Source organism: Lactuca virosa, chromosome 4 (genome assembly GCF_052849685.1).
Source record: "Lactuca virosa cultivar CGN04683 chromosome 4, Lactuca_virosa_CGN04683_v6, whole genome shotgun sequence".
NCBI lineage: Eukaryota > Viridiplantae > Streptophyta > Magnoliopsida > Asterales > Asteraceae > Lactuca > Lactuca virosa.
This window is the reverse complement of record NC_136429.1, coordinates 275131603-275153995: the sequence shown is the minus strand read 5'-3', so window position 1 is coordinate 275153995 and position 22393 is coordinate 275131603.

The window sequence follows — 22393 nt, the reverse complement described above, 5'->3', positions numbered from 1 at the left end:
GCCCGAAGGGACAGAAGACTTCGTTGTCTACTGTGATGCATCAAATCAGGGCCTAGGTTGTGTGCTCATGCAACGGGGAAAAGTCATTGCTTATGCCTCAAGACAATTGAAAGTTCACGAAGTCAACTACACGACGCACGACCTAGAATTGGGAGCAGTAGTCTTCGCACTGAAAATATGGAGACATTATCTCTACGGAACTAAGTGCACTATCTTCACTGACCATAAAAGTCTACATCACATCCTCGACCAGAAGGAGCTGAACATGAGACAACGGCGATGGGTTGAACTACTCAACGATTACGAGTGTGAAATTCGCTACCATCCCGGCAAGGCCAATGTGGTGGCAGATGCCCTCAGCCGGAAAGAGTACTCAGGTCGTAGAGTGAAGGCACTGACCATGACTATCCATTCCCATTTATCCGCGCAAATCAAAGAGGCTCAGTTGGAAGCCTTAAGACCAGAGAACATGCCGGATGAAGCCCTGAGAGGAATGGAAAAGAATCTAGAGTTCAAGGGAGACGGAGTCTATTACTTTATGAACCGGATCTGGATCCCAAAGTTTGGTGGTTACCGTGAGGTTGTAATGAACGAAGCTCACAAGACCAGATACTCCGTACACCCAGGTTCGGACAAGATGTACCTCGATCTCAAAAGACTGTACTGGTGGTCGAACATGAAAGCAGAGATCGCTACCTTCGTGGGGAAGTGCCTGACTTACGCCAAGGTGAAGGTCGAATATCAAAAACCCTCCGGTCTACTCCAACAACCAGACATACCTGAATGGAAGTGAGAGAGGATTACTATGGATTTCATTACCAAACTACCCAAATCTCCGAGTGGGTACGACACCATTTGGGTAATTGTTAACCAACTAACCAAATCCGCTCACTTCCTTCCTATCAAAGAAAGCTTCAAAATGGAGAGACTCACACGAATCTACATCCAAGAGGCGGTCCGACTGCACGGTGTACCTGTGTCCATTATTTCCGATCGAGATAGCAGGTTCACTTCGAGGTTCTGGCATTCACTACAGAAGGCTCTTGGAACTAAGCTGGATATGAGCACAGCTTACCATCCTCAAACAGATGGACAGAGTGAGAGGACCATCCAAACCTTGGAAGACATGTTGAGAGCCTGCGTCATCGATTTCGGCGCGTCATGGGACACTCATCTTCCTTTGGTTGAATTTTCTTATAACAACATTTACCATATCAGCATCAAGGCTGCGCCTTTCGAAGCCCTCTATGGCCGCAAGTGCAGATCCCCTTTGTGCTGGGCTGAGGTGGGCGACACGCAGCTGGTCAAGGGACAAGTCCCTGACAGCACTCTCACTGGTCCAGAAATCATCCGCGAAACCACCGAAAAGATCGTACAAATCCGAGAACGAATTAAGGCCTCCCGAGATAGACAAAAGAGCTACGCCGATAAACGACGAAAACCCTTGGAATTCCAGGTAGGAGACCGTGTCCTGTTGAAAGTCTCACCCTGGAAATGCATGATACGCTTCGGAAAGCGTGGAAAGCTGAATCCAAGATTCATAGGACCTTTCGAGATCCTCGCTAGGATCGGTCCCGTAGCCTACAAACTCCGATTACCTCATGAACTTAGCAATATCCATCCTGTCTTCCATGTTTCTAATCTTAAAAAGTGTCTTTCCGATGAGACCCTTGTGATCCCTCTTGATGAGATCGAGATCAACTAAAATCTGTACTTTGTGGAAGAACCAATCGAAATCATGGATCGAGAAATCAAACGAACGAAACAAAGCCGCATCCCGATAGTGAAGGTTCGCTGGAATGCCAAGCGGGGACCTGAATTCACTTGGGAGCGCGAAGATTCAATGAAACAGAAGTATCCGCATCTCTTTCCAAATCCATAATTTGTAACTTAATTCTAAATTTCGGGACGAAATTTCCCTTAACGGGGGGATGATGTGACAACCCGAAATTTATTCCGTCATTGTAACCCATTCCGTTAATAAAATTGATTTTATTATTAAAATTTTTCGTTAAATTTTAAGTTAAATAATTCATTTAGGGTTATTGTCATAATTTCCTACGTGTAGGAAATCGATTAATCACATGGTATACCCTTAAATTCTTTCGGGAAAATTTTATAGTTCACGACTAAGTCGGGTTACGGTTATTTAATCAGGTAAAATCTTAAACTCCGTTTAATGTCGGGATTGAGTGGGTCCCCACCTAACCGTGAACTCAACCTCATATAAGGGTTGAGTGGTCACCATTTGAGCCTTTTTCCCACCCTTGGAACTTTCTCTCTCTACTCTCTCTCTAAAAATCGGGTTTTGATCAAGAATCACCTCATTCAAGCTCCAAAATCGTAAGTAATCCTTCCTAGCTTGTTGTTTAACTTAACATGCATGCAAATCTATGGGTTAAACTCTCAAAACCCCCAAAAACTTGTGTTTACGGTTTGGGAACACCTCCCAAAACCGTAAACTCCCATAAGGGGGTTTTGAAGCCCCAAAACCCTATCAAACCTTTTCTAATGTTTAGCTATGGCTTAGGAACTTGCATGCATGAACTTAGAACACCAAAATCATGTCTTTATGGGACTAGACATGGGTTTACGGTCCATGAACATTCAGGAACCGTAAACACCCTAAAAAGGGGTTTTGATGCCCCAAAACCTTTCCAATGCTTGGCTAATGACCTAGAAACTTGCTTGAATGATCTTACAACTCTAAAACATGGATTGAGAAGTGTAAACATGAGTTTACGGTTTAGGAAGGTCTCCCAAAACTGTAAACACCTCCAAAGGGTGTTTAAGTGCCCTTAACACCTTGTATGGCTTACATTTGGGTTTAGAACCTTGCATGCACGACCTACAACCACCAAAACACATGAAAAATGGACACATATGAGTTTACGGCCGTAAACCCATGTGTTTACGACCGTAAACTCCCCAAGGAGTGGTTCAGAAACCGTAAACTCCATCAAGCGTCCATTCCAAGCCCCAAACACTTCCTAAGCCTTTGATTCAACCCTAGGACCCTTCTTTGTGAAGCATGAGACCTTGAAACACCCAAATGCACCATTCCCATGAGTTTACGGCCGTAAACTCATGGGGGATATGGTCTTTGGACCGTAAACACCCCTAAGGGCTTACACTTGAAGAGTAAACTCCATATCAAGGCCCAACACTCCTTAGATGCAACCCGAATCATTCCTAACACTTGAAATAAAGTGTTTTCGCGCCTCGGGTGTATTATCTTACTTAATTAGTAGTTCAATGTCTAATTAGATACACTTATGTATCTCCTCATGTTACATAGGATCCTCGCACGTGTTCAAGCTCTAAATTGACACTTAGAATCCTATCCGGCACATTTCTCGTCTGGTGAGTTCATACCCCTACACTTTTTCCGAGTTTTTCATGTTTTCAGGGGGGGAATACAAGCAAATCATAAAAGTTTTCGTAACTTAAAAACTGATGTAATTATACGATTTCCTGACAAACTTTAGATACTGTATCCCTTTTGTAATATGCGGAGCATAAGGGACGTTTTCTAAATATAATTACATAGTTTTCAGAACAGCGTGGAAACTTCTCAAACCATTCAAATTATTATGGGAATAATTTGGGATCTTTATTACTTGTATTACGGATTCAAATTTCATGCAAAGTCAATATATATAAACTATGTCTGATTTAGTTTATCCATGTTAAACCTAGAGTATCATGCTAAATAATTACTTTGTATTTAATTATTTATACTCTACTTTGTTCCAAACGATTTCGAAATTTGATAAACGACCAGTTATTTCGTGAATTAGTTAATACTAGCTTGTGAGACTTGTCTTCGTTATACCCTTCGGGGTACCAGTAAATCCTCTCCGGAAGTATAACCAGAGTCTCCTGGAGGGAGAACGTGAAATCTGTGGATAGATCTATTCGGGACTAACAATCCCACACCTAAACTGCTAGCTACTGTTAGGCGGGCACGCCTGGGGTGACAAATTTTGGAAATCGAACGACGCCTGAAGAACGTCAAGGAGGTCACGGGTCAAATCAGTATGGTTATACGACTCACAATACGTACTAAATTAACTAACTCTATTCACGGATTCCTTTCTTTCATCTATAGTTTTATGTATTAAAACTACCTACTTTCGTACTAGAGGGGAATTCCAGGATCCTAACTTATGGTTTTCTTAACTTATTGATGATTAGTCAAGGTTTTTCACATTTTATGGAAACCAACTTACATGTTAGAAAATATAGGATTTTCTGGGAAAACATAACCGGTTTTTCCTTACAAAACATGCTTATGAACTTACCAGCTTTATGCTGATATTTTAAAACTGCTTGTATTCTCAGGTTCTCGTTAGCCAGGTATCCCGTTACTTTTGGAGAAGACGTAGTGTATAGAAGTCTCGTCTCTACTTTTGATATACTGATGTATATAAACTATGTATTTCTCCACACTCAAACGAATGTAACTTTTCTTATGTAATGTAATGGTTGTGTTTACTATGATTACTATGTTCAATGGTTGTGATACTACGTATGACGTCCTCCGCCCCGGAACGATTCCGCCGCCGGTTTCGGGGTGTGACAAAGAGCCAGAAGATGATCACCAAATCCCTTTCGATGATCACGAAGCTGAAGGCTTTTCTGATGGTTCTGACTCGGAGCCTGAAGTCAACAACCTACCCCCAGTTGCTCAAGACCCAAACCTGAACCATCGTCCAGCATTTCAAGGACCCACTCCTATGTGGGCCACAAACTTGAACAGATGGAGTCAGGAACAGGGTCAACCCATACCCTACAATGGAGACATAAGCTTTTACAACCTCACTGAGGGAGGTTCAGCTGACAGAGTCCTACCCATAATGGTCCGTAGGATTGCTCGGAACACTGAGCAAGGTCGAGCAGCTATTGACCGAGTAGTGGAGATTGACGCCAACTCTGGCGTTAACATTGTCCGCATTCGCCAACTAGAGTCTGCTCATGAAAGGATTCAGGTCCACAATGCAGTTCTACAGAGGGAACTTGCTGAAACCCAATCTGAAGTCAGGAAACTACGACCTCAGCAAGCAAGATCTGATAGGCGTGCGAGAGACATAGAACGCCTTCTGTCGGATTCAAGAACTCACTTTAGTAGTTCTCGTCGGCGATAGAGTCTTATCGACTTCTCTTTTGGATATAACCTAGTTTGTGTAAAAACTCTAGTCTAATTTCCTATCTTTGTAAATCTTAGACCCCTTAGGTCTTTATTTGGTAGTAGTATGTCAAAATTTTCCATCTTGGTTGATGTAAGACCTACTTCTACGTCATTTTTTCCCGAACTCATTAGATCTGTAATCCCAATATAATTGACAGATATCTAATCTTATGGAAATCAATATCCAATTGCTATCATCTGTTAGTACTAGATCTTCATTCAATCATACTATTCAATCGTGCTATTCAATTATGCTGTTGGGCTATGGAGAGTTAGTCCATGAGTCATTCTTATCTACTTCCTATTAACTTCTTATCAATATCTTCATCTTTCTAAACTTATAGTTAAAAGAAGCCTCCACGTAAATCAACAAGACGCGATCCTCCCGCACCGACACCACCTGCTCCTCAATTCGACATGGCAGCCCTGAATGCTGATGTAGCTGCGGCTGTGGCTACGGCCATGGCATAATATCATTCTTCTGGTTCCACTAGAGGAGGAACTCCTGTCCTATCTACTCATGGTGAAATCCCTGTGCGCTCCAAAGAGTGCTCCTACAAGGACTTCACAAACTGCAAGCCATTGTCCTTTAAGGGGACTGGCGGAGTCATTGCCCTCTCGCAATGGTTCGAGAAGACCGAATCAGTTTTCGAGATCTGCTCCTGTCCAGAAGGGAGCGATGTCAAGTTTGCTGCTTGCACCTTTGAGTCAAAAGCCCTAACATGGTGGAATAGCCATGTCAAGTCACTATCTCTTATAGTGGCCAATGCTATGGGCTGGGAAGCTCTGAGAGAGCTAATGCTTGAGGAGTACTGCCCGAGGGGCGAAATCCAAAAGCGAGAGGAAGAACTATGGAGCCTAACCATGAAGGGCTCCAACATAATCTCCTACACCGCTAGGTTCTGTGAACTGGTGGCCCTCTGTCCCAACATGGTTCATACAGAGGGGAAGAAGATTGAAAGATACATATGGGGGCTGGTGCCTCCATTCTAGGGAAATGTTTTGGCTTCAAACCCCACTACATTTGATAGTGCCAAGCGATTGGCACAGCGGCTCATAGACCATGGGGTTCGTACCCCGGCCGCAACAACAACCCTGGCCATCTCAGAACCCGTCAGATCCGCTGATTCCAAGCGGAAGTTTTGGGATGACAAGAGAAAGACAAAGGGTGCTAAAAAGCAGCAGGTCGTGGCAGTTCATGCTGCGATAGCACCTGCCGCTGCTGCTCCGGTAAAGCAGTACGCTGGAAGTTTGCCCAAGTGCAACAAGTGCAACTTCCACCACGTAGGAGCACACTGCCCGTTTCCGCAAAGCTCCGGCGAGGCCAATCACCCATGTCCCCGGCGCTGGTGTGAGCCAAACTTGCTACGGTTGTGGTGAGGTGGGCCACTACAAAAGGAACTGCCCGAAGGCAGGGAATGCCGGTGGAGTGGCAAGAGTTCTTGCCATAGGCCACGAGGAAGCGGCTGCCGACCCCACAGTGGTCACTGGTACGTTTCTCCTCGATAACTATTATGCATGCATATTGTTTGATAGTGGAGCGGATAGGAGTTTCGTGAACCAAAAATTTGCTCATTTACTTAAGCAAAAATCACGAGCACTTAAAGAACCGTTCACTGTAGAAATGGCTAATGGAAAGACAGAGAGCACTAGCAATATATTCATAGGGTGTACCCTAACACTTGATAACCATTCATTTTCGATCGACCTCATGCCGGTTTCTATTAAAAGTTTCGACGTCATTATCGGCATGGATTGGTTGAGTCTTCATCGTGCCGACATAATCTGTTACGAAAAAGCTGTACGCCTTAATCTGTCGTCTGGCGAAACTCTAGTAGTATATGGCGACAAACCCGACACGAACCTTTGTATCATCTCGAGCATTCAAGCTCAGAAATTCTTGCGAAAGGAATGTCACGCATTCCTTGCACATGTGGTCGATGTGATCCCAGAAACGAAAGACATTCAGAACATTCCATTAGTACGCGACTTTCACGACATCTTTCTGGAAGAACTCCCAGGATTACCTCCGCAACATCAAGTCGAGTTTCGAATCGACTTAGTTCCAGGGGCTACCCTCGTAGCCAAATCGCCCTATCGTCTAGCACCTGCAGAGATGCAAGAACTGTCCTGTCAACTTAACGAACTGCTCATCAAGGGCTTTATAAAACCAAGCTTCTCACCCTGGGGAGCTCCAGTCTTGTTCGTCAAGAAGAAAGACGGATTGTTTCGTATGTGCATCGACGACAGGGAGCTCAACAAACTGACCGTCAAGAATCGTTATCCTTTGCCTCGTATTGACGATTTATTTGACCAACTTCAAGGGGCGAATTTCTTTTCAAAAATCGACTTAAGGTCCAGATATCACCAACTACGAGTGCTAGGGGAGGATGTTCCGAAGACAGCCTTCCGAACTCGTTATGGGCACTACGAATTCGTAGTAATGCCATTCGGATTAACAAACACACATGTTGTATTCATGTACTTAATGAATAGGGTGTGTCGTCCTTACTTGGATCAGTTCGTCATCGTCTTCATCGATGACATACTTATCTACTCTCGTAGTATGGAGGAGCATAGTCACCATCTGCGACTAGTCTTAGAAACCCTTCGTTCGGAGAAGCTCTATGCGTAGTTTTCGAAATGCGAATTTTGGATCCGGCGAGTCGAATTCTTAGGGCACGTGGTTAGCGAAGAGGGAACACACGTGGACCCTTCCAAAATTAAGGCCATTGAGAACTGGTCAGCACCGAAGACGCCTACAGAAATTCGTCAATTTCTAGGTCTTGCTGGCTACTATCGCAGGTTCATTCAGAACTTCTCCCGCATTGCGAAACCTCTTACGATACTTACAAATGCTTTCATACAAACACAGACACTAATATACTTATGATCTCACCAGCTTTAAAGCTGATAAACTCTTTCAAAATAACTTGTATTCTCAGGTCACCAGTAAACAGGTACAGGTGCCAGGTTCTGAGAAGATGGAGCTCGTTCAAGACTCATCTTATATTTTGATATATATTTTTGGTGTCTATATAAGTTGACAGAACACACTTGTATGAAATTATATTATTAATGCAATGGATGATGTTGTTGCTTATTTACTACTTTGCATTGTTGTGATACTGAACATGACGTCCTCCACCCCCGAACGTTTCCGCCGTTCCGGTTTTGGGGTGTGACAGGATCATATAGTTTATCATTCCAACAGAATGTCAGAGTAAAACACTACAATTCTCATTCCAACATAATGTCAATAAATAATGTTCATTATATTTCATACAATATGTTTGATGTTTCATAAAATCAAAACACATAATGTCAAAAAATATAAATTGTAAACAATGAGCAATACAAATAATTGAACTTAAACAGTTTAAGAGTTAATTGTCTTGTCAGCCATATTAATATAATATTCTAGTAGATTGATTTGGAGATAACACACATTAAACATTTTTGTTAGCCATATTGCTATATAATTCTTTCAGAATGATATTCAATGTGTGCATTGATTCGAGGTAACACAAATTGATAAGTTTTATAAGTCATATTGGTAGAGTATTCTGATAGAATTATGTCATTCTGATAATATGCAGAGTTTTAGAATCCATATTCATATATCATTCTAATAGAATTATGTCGTTAATAAAATATTGTCTAACTTTTTTTAAAAAAATACATAGTAATATTGTAAAGTAATTAATTTAATGTACTGTTGGGATTTTTTATACTTGGAATGTGAATATAGTATCTTATGAATATTTTTATCTTTATCATGTTTTAAAAAAGAATCAAATCGGAATCATTTATTTTTATCAGTGATCCCTAATATCAAGCATTTTAATTTGCATAGAATCCGTTTTCATCCCTATTTATTTTGTATGACAGTTTATAATATTTTATTTTTTCAACTTCCAAAGCATATACAAACACTATCAAAATTTCTTAGGTATGGGCGATCAAGAACCAGATGTCAATAATCATATTTACGAGGAACATTATTTGGCTAGTGATGATGACAATGGAGTTGAAGATTTCAATTTTCCTGATAATGATACACTATATGATGGCGGATTTCAAATAGGAGAAAGTAGTAATCCTAATTTAGGTGAGTTTTTGAATATTTTGTTTAACTTTTCATTTTATTTCAGATTCTATATTGTACCAAACATGTTTAATGTTAAATGTTAATATTTTCATTGATGAATATATAGAGGACACAAATCATGCAGAAGACGAAAATCACTTCGTTGATGAAGATACATAGGTTAATATTGATTTCATTGAAGGTACTAAATTCAATTCAGGATATTGAAATTTTTACAGGAAAAATAAAATTATTTCAGAATAATATTTATATAATTCTTTCAGAATAATTTTGTATTTGCTATGTTTAAACAGGACAACCACATGTTACACATGATTACGTTTCTCCTGCTGGCACCTTGTATTGGACCCCGATTGTTTCTGACGATATCAAATCAAAAGTTACATCAAAATTTAATTCATATGGTGAAGCAGTAACAATGTATAGAAACTATGCATTAGAATCTGGTTTTGATGTCAGACTTAGAAGAGTCCAAAAAACGAAAAATGGGATTATTACAAATAGACATGTTGTATGCAATCGAGAAGGTAATCCAAATACTAGTAAAGTAGATACTTTGGACATTCAGCATAAAAAGACTCAAAGAAGGAAAGATTTATTTAGGAGGAATTGTAAAGCGAAAGTTGTTTTAGAAATAATTCTCGGTACTCTTAGACATGTCGTGAGTGATTTTGTCGAGCAACATAATTACGAGTTGTTTAGCAAGAGCAATATGTACTTATCTCGTTCAAAGAGAAATCTTGATTATTCCCAGGAAATTTTCATTCATAATTTATCAAAACAAAATATTGGTCCTATAAAAGCACATAGACTGTATAGTGCTCTTCAGGTCGGTCCTTCGGTTCGAGGTGGATTGGTTTCTATTTTCAAGAATGCTAGGAGAAATCTTAAATGTTACATAGGTGGGAGGGACGCGAAATTACTTGTTGACAAGATGAATGACAGACGAAAAATGTCCCATCATTTACTTTTGAGTATAAAGTGCTGAACAAAAGATTGAATGCTCTATTCTGGGCTGACGAAACAGCAAAGTATAACTATAATTCGTTCGGAGACGTTGTATCACTCGATGCCACATTCAGCATAAATAAGTATTTCTAACCTTTAATACTGTTACAATAACAATTTCATTGTTTTTAGTTATGTAAACTAATATTTTATTTTTAAAATTGGTATGATATGGTTTTTGTTCCATTCACTGGCATCGATAACCACAAAAAATGTGTAACATTTGGTGCTGCACTTTTAAGTAAAGAAGATGGAGTGTCTTATGAATGGTTGCTTAGAGCTTTTTTGAAAGCTTTTAGAAAACAACCTCAATTGGTTATATCTGACCAAGATCCAGCTTTGAAAAAAGCAATAAATAAGGTTTTCCCGTTGGCACATCATAGGTTATGTATGTGTCATATAACAAAAAAGTTGCCAAATAAGGTATGCATCAAACGAATATTATTCTTATTTTATATTATGATTCTACAATTATGTTCTCATATTCTAACAGAATCAATTGCATTAACTCTTAAACTGTACTCATCCTCATGAAATTTCATTTTATACATATTTTATCAATTGAAGATGCAGGCACCAATCAAAAATTTCGAAAGCGTTTTCACTCTATAATTTGGAATTCTAAGCTGGAACCACATGAATTCGAGAATGTATGGCGTATGATGTTGGAGGAGTTTAAAATTACAGATAACAGTTGGATGAATACTATGTATGGTTTGCGAAGATCTTGGATCCCTGCATTTTTCAAGCACATTCCAAAGCCTGGTCTTATGCGAACTACATCACTGTCTGAAAGTCAGAATTGGTCATTTCAAACCACCACATTAACTGTGACAACCCAAAATTTTTAATCTTATATAGTAATCAATTCAATCAAGGTTAGACTCATTTTTGCAATCTTTTAGCACTATTTGGAGTCTATTAGAGTGTTCTAAATTTAGTACATCAAAGGAATCAGTGTTAGGATGAATTGGTTGAAGTTCTAGTCATGAAGCAAACCGAAAACCTCCTCAAAAAGGAGTTTTCGGTCAAGATCTTTGGGTTTTCGGTCAAGGTGACCGAAAACTCCCTTATACATATATATTTCATGATCATTTTGATCATTCTTTCCCTTCAAAAGTCTAGAACTCGAAAACTCTCTCAAGTATCATAAGATCTTCTTGCAAATCCTCAAAAATGTAAGTGTTTCTTTCACCTTGAATTGTTGATAGACCTTCTTAACTAGCATCACCCTTCGATTTCATCCATTAACTTCATCTTTTAGATTTAATCTTCAAGAACACAAAGAACACCAAGAACACACACTAGTGTTTTGGTCTAAATCAACTCCATTAGCCTCTAAATCGTAAGTATTACTTTCCTATACCTATTATCTAGTTGAAACTCTTGTTTAAGGCCTTGAAATCATCATTTATCCAAGAACGATAAGTGTTTTCGGTCTAGTGCATCTCCGTAGACCGAAAACCCTCATTAAGGGGTTCTTATAGCCTTAAACCTTCCTAAAACTAGGCATGAACCCTAGAAACCGATCCCATTGAGCATAACCCTTGAAAAACATCATTTTTACAAGATTTGATGAGTTTTCGGTTGAATCTCCTTAGACCGAGAACTCCATGACCGAAAGGTCATTGGATCAAAAACCATTTGGACCGAGAACCATTTGGACCGAGAACCATTACGACCGAAAGTTCCTAGGAACATACCACTTGGACCGAAAGCTCCATTTGGTGACCATACACTCCTTTTATGCAATCCTTTGTGATTGTAACACTTCCATATAAGTGCTTCCTAGACTATAAGGGTGTTATCCTTCTTAATTCGTTGAATATACACGAATTTTATACATATATATGTAATTATATGCTAAATAGGATCCGTACGTGTGCTCAAGACTTCACTTGACACTTAGCATCCATTACTGATCTTACATTCGTATCACTCACTATAGGTGAGTTCATACCCCTTAATCAACCTTTGAAATGATTTTAAATGCTTTTATGGGGGGGGGAATACAAGTTGAAACATTCTAGTTATTGCTTTAATCACATGTGATTAATAACTAGAACAAACATAAAGATTTTCTATTACTTTCAAATTACTTTCAAACTTATGGGTTTCAAGCGTTTCAAAAACTTTTATTAAACTATTTTAGATGCTAAAACTGTTTCCAAACTCTTTTAAACTTACATGATTTTCAAACTCATATCTACACCAATATATTTATATAAGTAAGACTTGAAGGACTTAGGACTGATAGCTCACCTTATTTCTTGTTCCTTGTTTGGTTGTGGACTTAGGGTATCCTGTTATTTGTCCGAATGTCGTTGAAATGTTAGTTATATGTCATATATATAGGTGTTGGATATAAAAGCTTTCACTTCAGTTCAGTACCTTTGTATAACGAAGGCATACAAACAACATTACTATTTAACTATAATAGGTATAGTTAAGGGTTTACTACTCACTATTACTACTACAACGATACATACAAGAGCCATTACAGTTATGAGTCAATATACACTATATACCATACAAGAGAACACACTATACACTATACAAGAAAACATACTATACATTATACAAGAGAATATACTATTTACTAGTACAGAGAAAACATCACTACGCTATGACATGCTATACAAACATTTGAATACGATGATCAGAATGTGACGTAATACTTCTCGATACGACACTTCATTGTGGTATCACTTTGTAACCAGAGTCTCCTGGAGGGAGAGCGGGCATTTTGTGTACAGACCTATACGGGACAGACACTCCCACATCCCTACTGCTAGCTACAGTCCCAGCTGATAAGGCTAAGGGGTGACAGAATATTACCTCACTACATATGACACCGAAGGGTCATCAGTTATTCAGCCGTCAATCAGCATGGTTACATACGAGTTCACATTCAAACCTTTAATTAACTAACTAAGAATTAAAGGCAAAACAGACTCCCCGAGGTGTATTGTACATTTAATACTACCTGGAGTCTGCATTTTCATCACTATTAGCCAGCAGTGATACTGCTGGAGGTAAAACATTTCTTTCCCTTATTACATTTATTTTGTAATCATCTTGCATGAGTGAGGTCCTAAACTATATTTTTCATAATGATAGTTTTATTGAGGAAAACTCTTACATTTACAAAAGAGCAAACATACAAACAGTCGGGTCTAGGTAGAAGACTACATTTCAGTAGAAAATATAGGATTTTCTAGAGTGTTCAACTATTTACAAACATTTACAAACAATTATGAACATTTACACTACGTTGTTACAAACATTTTTATACAGAAAATGACACTAAATACTTATGAACTCACCAGCGTTATGCTGATAGACTCTTTCAAAATAACTTGTATTCTCAGGTCATCAGTAGACAGGTACCAATGAAGCTTTTGAGAAGATGGAGCACATACAAGACTCATCTTTTATTTTGATCATTCATTTTGGTGTCTTACATACTATACAGAACACGCTTGTATTAAAATTATTCTACTAATGCAATGGATGTTTGTCACACCCCAAAACCGAAACGGCGGAATCGTTCGGGGGTGGAGGACGTCATGTACAGTATCACAACAATGCATAGTAGTAAACAAGCAACAACATCATCCATTGCATTAATAATATAATTTAATACAAGTGTGTTCTGTCAAGTTTAATAGACACCAAAAATATGAATCAAAACAAAAGATGAGTCTTGAACGAGCTCCATCTTCTCAAAACCTGGCACCGGTACCTGTCTACTGGTGACCTGAGAATACAAGTTATTTTGAAAGAGTTTATCAGCTTTAAAGCTAGTGAGATCATAAGTATTTTAGTGTCATTATTTGTATGAAAGTGTTTGTAAGTATGTGATGTATAAGTTTGTAAAAGTTTGTAATTGTTTGAACTCTCCTAGAAAACCCTACGTTTCCTACTAAAAGTAGCCTTCTACCAAGGCATCAAGTGTTAGTGTGTGTGTCTCTTGTAAGTGTATGTATTTTCCCAAATCTGACTATCATTAACAAAATATAGTTTTTACATTACTGTTTATTGTGTGAAGATCACAAAGTGAATGCAATGGGAAAATGAAATAGTACTGTAGTGTTGTATTAAGTAACTACTGCTGTACTAACTACCTTAAACCAATTGTTATTTAAAGTACCATGTGATCGGCCTGTACCATACTACTGACTATAAACACGACGATGTAAGACGTCGGAAGAAATGACGTTTGGCACCCGTAGACTTGCAAGTCCCACTGTAGCGAGCAACAAGGTGTAGGATAGTCAATCCAGTATAGATCTATACACAAACTCAGCGCTCTCCATTTAAGGAGATTCTGGATACAAAACGAGCCATGACAGGTGATGCCATGCCCCGTTACGTGGCTCACATAACTGTATTAGTGCACTAGTGAATGTATTGTATGTACTAGCTGTATTGTATGTTCTCTCTCTGTCTAGTATGTATGTATGTTCTCTCTGTATGGTATTGTATGTACTAGTTGTATTGTATGTTCTCTCTCTGTCTAGTATGTATGTATGTTCTCTCTATATGGTATTGTTTGTTTCTCATCATAGTATTCTCTATCTGTATGTTATGTTCTCTCTGTATGGTATTATTTGTTTCTCATCATAGTATTCTCTATCTGTATGTTATGTTCTCTCTGTATGGTATTGACTCATATATGAACTGACTCATTGTATGTTTGACTGTTCTAGTAATAGTATTAGTAACTTCCTAAACTATACCTATTATAGTTTACTAGTAATGTTGTTTGAATGCATGAACATGTTTGTATACCTTTGCTACCCAAAGGTATTGAATAGAATGAAGGAACTTTTATATCTATATACATATACATAATATATGACTAGGATTCAAACGACCTTCAGACAAATAACCAATACCGTAAGTCCACAACCAAACAAGGAACAGGAGGCAAGGTGAGCTATCAGCCTTAAGTCCTTTCAATCCTACTTATATAACTATATCTATATAGATACACATTTAACATAATATAAGTCTAAAAGAGTTTAATAAAAGTATTTGACATGTAAAAGAGTTTGTAAAACAGTTTAAAGTAGTTTTTTGATAACATAGTTTGAAAAGTAAGAAATCCACTTGTTTGGTAGTTATTAATCACGTGTGATTGATATAATAACTATAATAGTTCAACTTGTATTCCCCCATAAAAGAATTTAAAATCATTTAAAAGGTTGATTAAGGGGTATGAACTCACCTGTAGTGAGTGGTTTGGATGAACGGATGGTATAGGATGCTAAGCGTCAAGTGAAGACTTGAACACACACAAGGATCCTAGTTAACATATCATAACACATATATGTATCCAATTAGTCATTTAACAACTAATTAACCAAGTTAAGACATCCTAGGACATGAAAAACACTTGATTTAAGTGCTATAAGTACTTAGGATTACATCTAAGGGTTGTAGGGCCTTGCATTTGAGTTTAGGGTCCAAGGGGACACTCTTTTGGAGTTTACGGTTTTGGGACCAACTCCCTTGGATTTTACAGTTTTGGGACCAACTCCCTTGGAGTTTACGGTTTTGGGACCAACTCCCTTGGAGTTTACGGTCGTAAAACCATGAGTTTACGGCCGTAAACTCTAATGGTCCTTGATGTTTTCGATGTTTAAGGTCCTTTACATTTCAAGGATGTGATCTAGACTAGTATCCAAGGCTTGGTAAGGGACTAGGGCACACAATGGCCCTTTCGTTAGGGTTTACGGTCCAAGAACATGTTTGGACCGTAAACACCTTTGATCTTGTGTTTCTTTGTTTTTTCTAGTTGATTATGAAGTGTAACAAGCCTTATAACACACTAGGGTAAGAGTACTTACAATAAAGGAGCTTGAAAGGGTGTTAAATGTCCAAGAACACTAGTGTGTGTTCTTGGTGAAACTAAGAACACTTGAAGATCTACACATATGGAATGATTTCACGGATGAAATCATGTAAGATCACTAGATTAAGTAAGATATCAACTAATTAGGGAAAGAAACACTTACAAAGTTGAAGATCAAGCAGGAAAATCGGATGATACTTGAGAGGATTTGATGTTCTAGCTTTTGAAAGTGTGAAAAAAATGAGTAAAATGACTAAGTGTCATATTTATACTCTTTGGAGTTTACGGCCGTAAACTCCAAACTCTTGGAGTTTTGAGACCTTACTGATGCACAATAAACCCTAGAGCATCCTCTCTCCAGCTATCTCCTTAAGTACTAAGCTTTAAAACACTCAAACTGATTCTACACAGCTCAAAAGTTAGCAGAAATAGTTCTGACTTCTATTGAAATGAATGGTTGTACAGAATAGAAATTTCGGGTTGTCACATCATCCCCCCGTTAGAAGGAATTTCATCCTGAAATTAGAGTTTAAGCAAATAAGTAGTTACAAATAACTAAGTAAAAAGACGAGGATATTTCAGTTTCATCTGATCCTCTCGCTCCCAAGTGAATTCAGGTCCTCGCTTGGCGTTCCAACGAACCTTCACTATCGGGATACGGCTTTGTTTCGTTTGCTTGACCTCTCGGTCCATGATCTCTACAGGTTCTTCCACGAAGTTGAGGCTCTCGTTGATCTCGATTTCGTCGAGTGGGATTACAAGAGTCTCGTCGGACAGACACTTTTTCAAGTTCGAGACTTGGATAGTAGAATGTACATTACTGAGCTCGCGGGGTAAGTTAAGTTTGTAAGCTACAGGGCCGATTCTGGCAAAAATATTGAAAGGCCCTATGTATCTTGGATTTAGCTTTCCATGCTTTCCAAAGCGTATTAATCCCTTCCAGGGTGAGACCTTCAATAGAACACGGTCGCCCACCTGGAATTCCAACGGTTTCCTTCGTTTATCTGCGTAGCTTTTCTGTCGGTCTCTAGAGGCTTGCAATCGTTCACGAATCTGAACGATCTTTTCTGTCGTTTCCCGAATGATCTCCGGACCCGTGAGAGTGCTTTCAAGAACTCGTCCTTTAGCTAACTGGGTATCACCCACCTCAGCCCAGCACATAGGGGATCTGCACTTTCGGCCATAGAGGGCCTCGAATGGAGCAGCCTTTAAGCTCGTGTGATAACTGTTGTTGTAGGAAAATTCGACAAGGGGTAAATGAATATCCCATGCTTTCCCAAAGTCGATCACACAGGCTCACAACATATCTTCCATGGTTTGGATAGTCCTCTCACTTTGTCCGTCGGTTTGTGGATGGTAGGTTGTACTCATGTCCAGCCTAGTTCCTAGGGAACTTTGTAGCGATTGCCAGAACCTCGAAGTGAATCTACTACCTCTGTCCGAGATAATGGATATGGGAACACCGTGCAGTCGTATAATCTCCCGAATGTAGGTTCTTGTAAGCTTCTCCATCTTGTTTGTTTCTTTGATAGGCAGGAAGTGTGCGGACTTGGTCAATCTATCGACGATGACCCACATGGTATCAAGTCCACCCGTTGTCTTGGGCAACTTGGTTATGAAGTCCATAGTGATCCGCTCCCACTTCCATTCAGGTATCTCCGGTTGTTGGAGTAATCCTGACGGTTTCTGATATTCGACCTTGACCTTGGCGGAAGTAAGGCATTTACTCACGAAGGTAGCAATCTCTGCTTTCATGTTAGGCCACCAGTATAGCTTTTTAAGATCCAGATACATCTTATCTGAACCTAGGTGGACGGAATAACGAGTGTTGTGCGCCTCGGTCATGACCAAGTCTCTGAAACCACCGTGTTTCGGTGTCCAGATCCGATCCATGAGATATAAGGCCCCGCCACCCTTGACTTCCAAGTTTTTATCCATCCCTCTCAGGGATTCACCCGCCACATTTTTAGGTTTCAAAGCGTCGAGCTGAGCCTCCTTAATTTGTGTGGACAAGTGCGAATGGATAGTCATAGTCAATGATTTGACTCTACGACCAGAATATTCTTTCCGACTTAGGGTGTCAGCTACTACGTTGGCTTTACCCGGATGATAACGAATTTCGCATTCATAATCACTGAGTAGCTCGACCCACCGTCGCTGTCTCATGTTGAGCTCTTTCTTGTCGAATATATGTTGTAGGCTCTTGTGGTCTGTAAAGATTGTGCTCTTTGTACCGTACAGGTAGTGTCTCCAGATCTTCAGAGCAAGCACAACTGCTCCTAACTCAAGATTGTGGGTAGTGTAGTGGACCTCGTGTGTCTTTAGCTGTCTCGAGGCATAGGCGGTGACCTTACCTCGTTGCATCAGAACACAGTCGAGCCCTTGATTTGACGCATCGCAATAGACAACGAAGTCTTCTATCCCTTCGGGGAGGGACAGTATTGGTGCGGTGCACAAGGCTCGCTTGAGCGTTTGGAACGCTCTCTCCTGCTTCTCTTCCCAGTCAAAGGCCACGCCCTTCTGGGTCAAAGTCGTGAGAGGTTTTGCAATTCGTGAGAAGTTCTGAATGAACCTGCAATAGTAGCCAGCGAGGCCTAGAAATTGATGAATTTTAGTAGGCGTCTTCGGTGCTGACCAGCTCTCAATGGCTTTGATTTTGGAAGGGTCCATGTGTATTCCCTCTTCGCTAACCACGTGCCCTAAGAATTCAACTCTTCGGATCCAAAATTCGCATTTCGAGAACTTTGCATACAGCTTCTCCGAACGCAGTGTTTCTAAGACCTGTCGCAGATGTTGACTATGCTCCCCCTTACTACGAGAGTAGATAAGTATGTCATCGATGAAGACGATGAAGAACTGATCCAAGTAAGGACGACACACCCTATTCATTAAATCCATGAACACTGCGGGCGCGTTTGTTAATCCGAACGACATCACTACAAATTCGTAGCGCCCATAACGAGTTCGGAAGGCTGTCTTTGGGACATCCTGTGACAACCCGAAATTTTATTCCGTCGCTGTAACCCTTTCCGTTAATAAAATTTATTTTATTATTAAAATTGTCCGTTAACTTTTAAGTTAAATAATTCATCTAGGGTTATTGTCATAATTTCCTACGTGTAGGAAATCAGTAAAATCACATATAATACCCTCGATAATCCTTTGGAAAAATTTCTAATTTACGACTAAGTCGGGTTACGGTCATTTAATCGGGTAAAATTTTAAACTCCGTTTAATGTCGGGATTGGGTGTGTCCCCACCTAACCGTGGACTCAACCCTATATAAGGGTTGAGTGGACTCCATTTGAACCTTTTCACCCACCTTGGAACTTTCTCTCTCTACTCTCTCTCTAAAAATCGGGTTTTGATCAAGAATCACCTCATTCAAGCTCCAAAATCGTAAGTAATCCTTCCTAGCTTGTTGTTTAACTTAACATGCATGCAAATCCATGGGTTAAACTCTCAAAAAAAAACCCCAAAAACTTGTGTTTACGGTTTGGGAACACCTTCCAAAACCATAAACTCCCATAAGGGGGTTTTGAAGCCCCAAAACCCTTTCAAACCTCTTCTAATGTTTAGCTATGGCTTAGAAACTTGCATGCATGAACTTAGAACACCAAAATCATGTCTTTATGGGACTAGACATGAGTTTACTGTCCATGAACATTCATGAACCGTAAACACCCTAAAAAGGGGGTTTTGATGCCCCAAAAACCTTTCCAATGCTTGACTAATAACCTAGAAGCTTGCTTGAATGATCTTAGAACCCTAAAACATGGCTTGAGAAGTGTAAAGATGAGTTTACGGTTTGGGAAGGTCTCCCAAACCCGTAAACACCTCCAAAGGGTGTTTAAGTGCCCTTAACACCTTGTATGGCTTACATTTGGGTCTAGAACCTTGCATGCACGACCTACAACCACCAAAACACATGAAAAATGGACACACATGAGTTTACGGCCGTAAACCCATGTGTTTACGACCGTAAACTCCCCAAGGAGTGGTTCAGAAACCGTAAACTCCATAAAGGGTCCATTCCAAGCCCCAAACACTTCCTAAGCCCTTGAATCAACCCTAGAACCCTTCCTTGTGAAGCATGAGACCTTGAAACACCCAAATACACCATTCCCATGGGTTTACGGCCGGAAACTCATAGGGACAATGGTCCAGGAACCGTAAACACACTTAAGTGTAACCAATTGAAGTGTAAACTCCATAGTGAGGCCATACACTCCTTAGATGCAAACTTTAGCACTCCTTGCACTTGAAACAAAGTGTCTTCATGCATTAGAGTGTCTTTACTTACCTAATTAGTGATTAAATAACTGATTAGATACATTTATGTATCACTACATGTTACATAGGATATGTGTGTGTGTTCAAGTCCTCACTTGACACCTAGCATCCTACCCGACACTTCCATCCACTTCACTCATTGCAGGTGAGTTCATACCCCTGAATCAAGCTTTTAAATGATTTTAAATGATTTTATGGGGGGGAATACAAGTTGAACTGTTATAGTTATTGTACCAATCACATGTGATTAATAACTAGAACAGACTACAAGATCTGCTACTACTTCCAAATTACCATCAAACTTTAGATTTTCAAGTGTTTCAAACCTTTTATCAAACTCTTTTAATCCCAAAATTGTTTTTAAAACTCTTTTAAACTTGCTTTATTTTCAAACCCATATCTATACTAATATATTTATATAAGTAAGACTTGAAGGAATTAGGACTGATAGCTCACCTTATTTCATGTTCCTTGTTTGGTTGTGGACTTAGGGTACTCTGTTATTTGTCCGACTGTCGTTGAATTCTTAGTTATATATCATATATATTTGTGTTAGATATAAAAGTCTTCACTTCAGTTCAATACCTTGTGTAACAAAGGCATGCAATCAACATTACTATTTAACTATAATAGGTATAGTTAAGGATTACTACTCAATATTACTATTGCCATGACGACTACCAGAGTCGGTGCGGTTATGAGTTAATACATGTTAAATACTATATACAAAGAGAATACTATGCATTATGCAAGAGAACACTCTATACATTATTCTAGAAAGTACATTATACATTACACAAGAGAACTTACTAAAATAGAATGTGACATACTATTTCTCGATACGACACGTCTTTGTGCTATCACCGTGTAACCAGAGTCTCCTGGAGGGAGAGTGGGCATTATGTGTATAGATCTATACGGGACAGACACTCCCACATCCCGACTGCTAGCTACAGTCCGAGCCGTCTAGGCCCAGGGGTGATAAAATGTCACATTACTACATATGACTCGGAGGGTCAATAGGATTCGATCGTCAGTCAGCATGGTTACGTACGAGTTCACATTCAACCCTTTAATTAACACCTTAAGAATTAAAGGCAAAACAGACTCCCTGAGGTGTATTGTACATTTAATACTACTTGGAGCCTGCGCTTCATTACATGTTGCCGACAGCGATGCTGTTGGAGTAAAACATTATTTTTCCCATCACTGTACATGAATAAAGTCTAAAACTATATTTTCATACTAATAGTTACTGGGAAAACTTGTACATTTTCAAAGGAACAAACAAACCATCGGGTCTTGGTAGAAGACTACTTTTTACTGGAAAACATAGGGTTTTCTAGGATTTAAACTATTTTCAAACATCGAAATTCTCTTTTATGTTATATTGTCGTGAACATTTTTATACAAGCAATGACACTAAAGTACTTATGAACTCACCAGCTTTATGCTGATACTCGCTTTCAAAATAACTTGTATTCTCAGGTCATCAGTAGACAGGTACAGATGCAGCTTTTGAGAAGATGGAGCATATACAAGACCCATCTTTTATTTTGATTATTCTTTTGGTGTCTTGCAAACTGTACATAACACGCTTGTATTACAATTATTATATTAATGCAATGGATGTTGTTGCTTGTCTTTACTATTATGCATTGTTATGATACTGTACATGACGTCCTCCACCCCAGAACGTATTCCGCCGTTCTCGGTTTTGGGGTGTGACAGATTGGTATCAGAGCACTGTTTATAGTGAATCAAGTATATCAACCCATAAAAGATATACGAACTATAAACACATCGGGATTAAAACACTCTGACCAAGAATATATACTTAAAAAAAATATTTAACTAAGTATATATATATACATCTATTCATACAACACGAGTGTCATACTAGAACCGAACAAAAGTATTAAGATTGTTG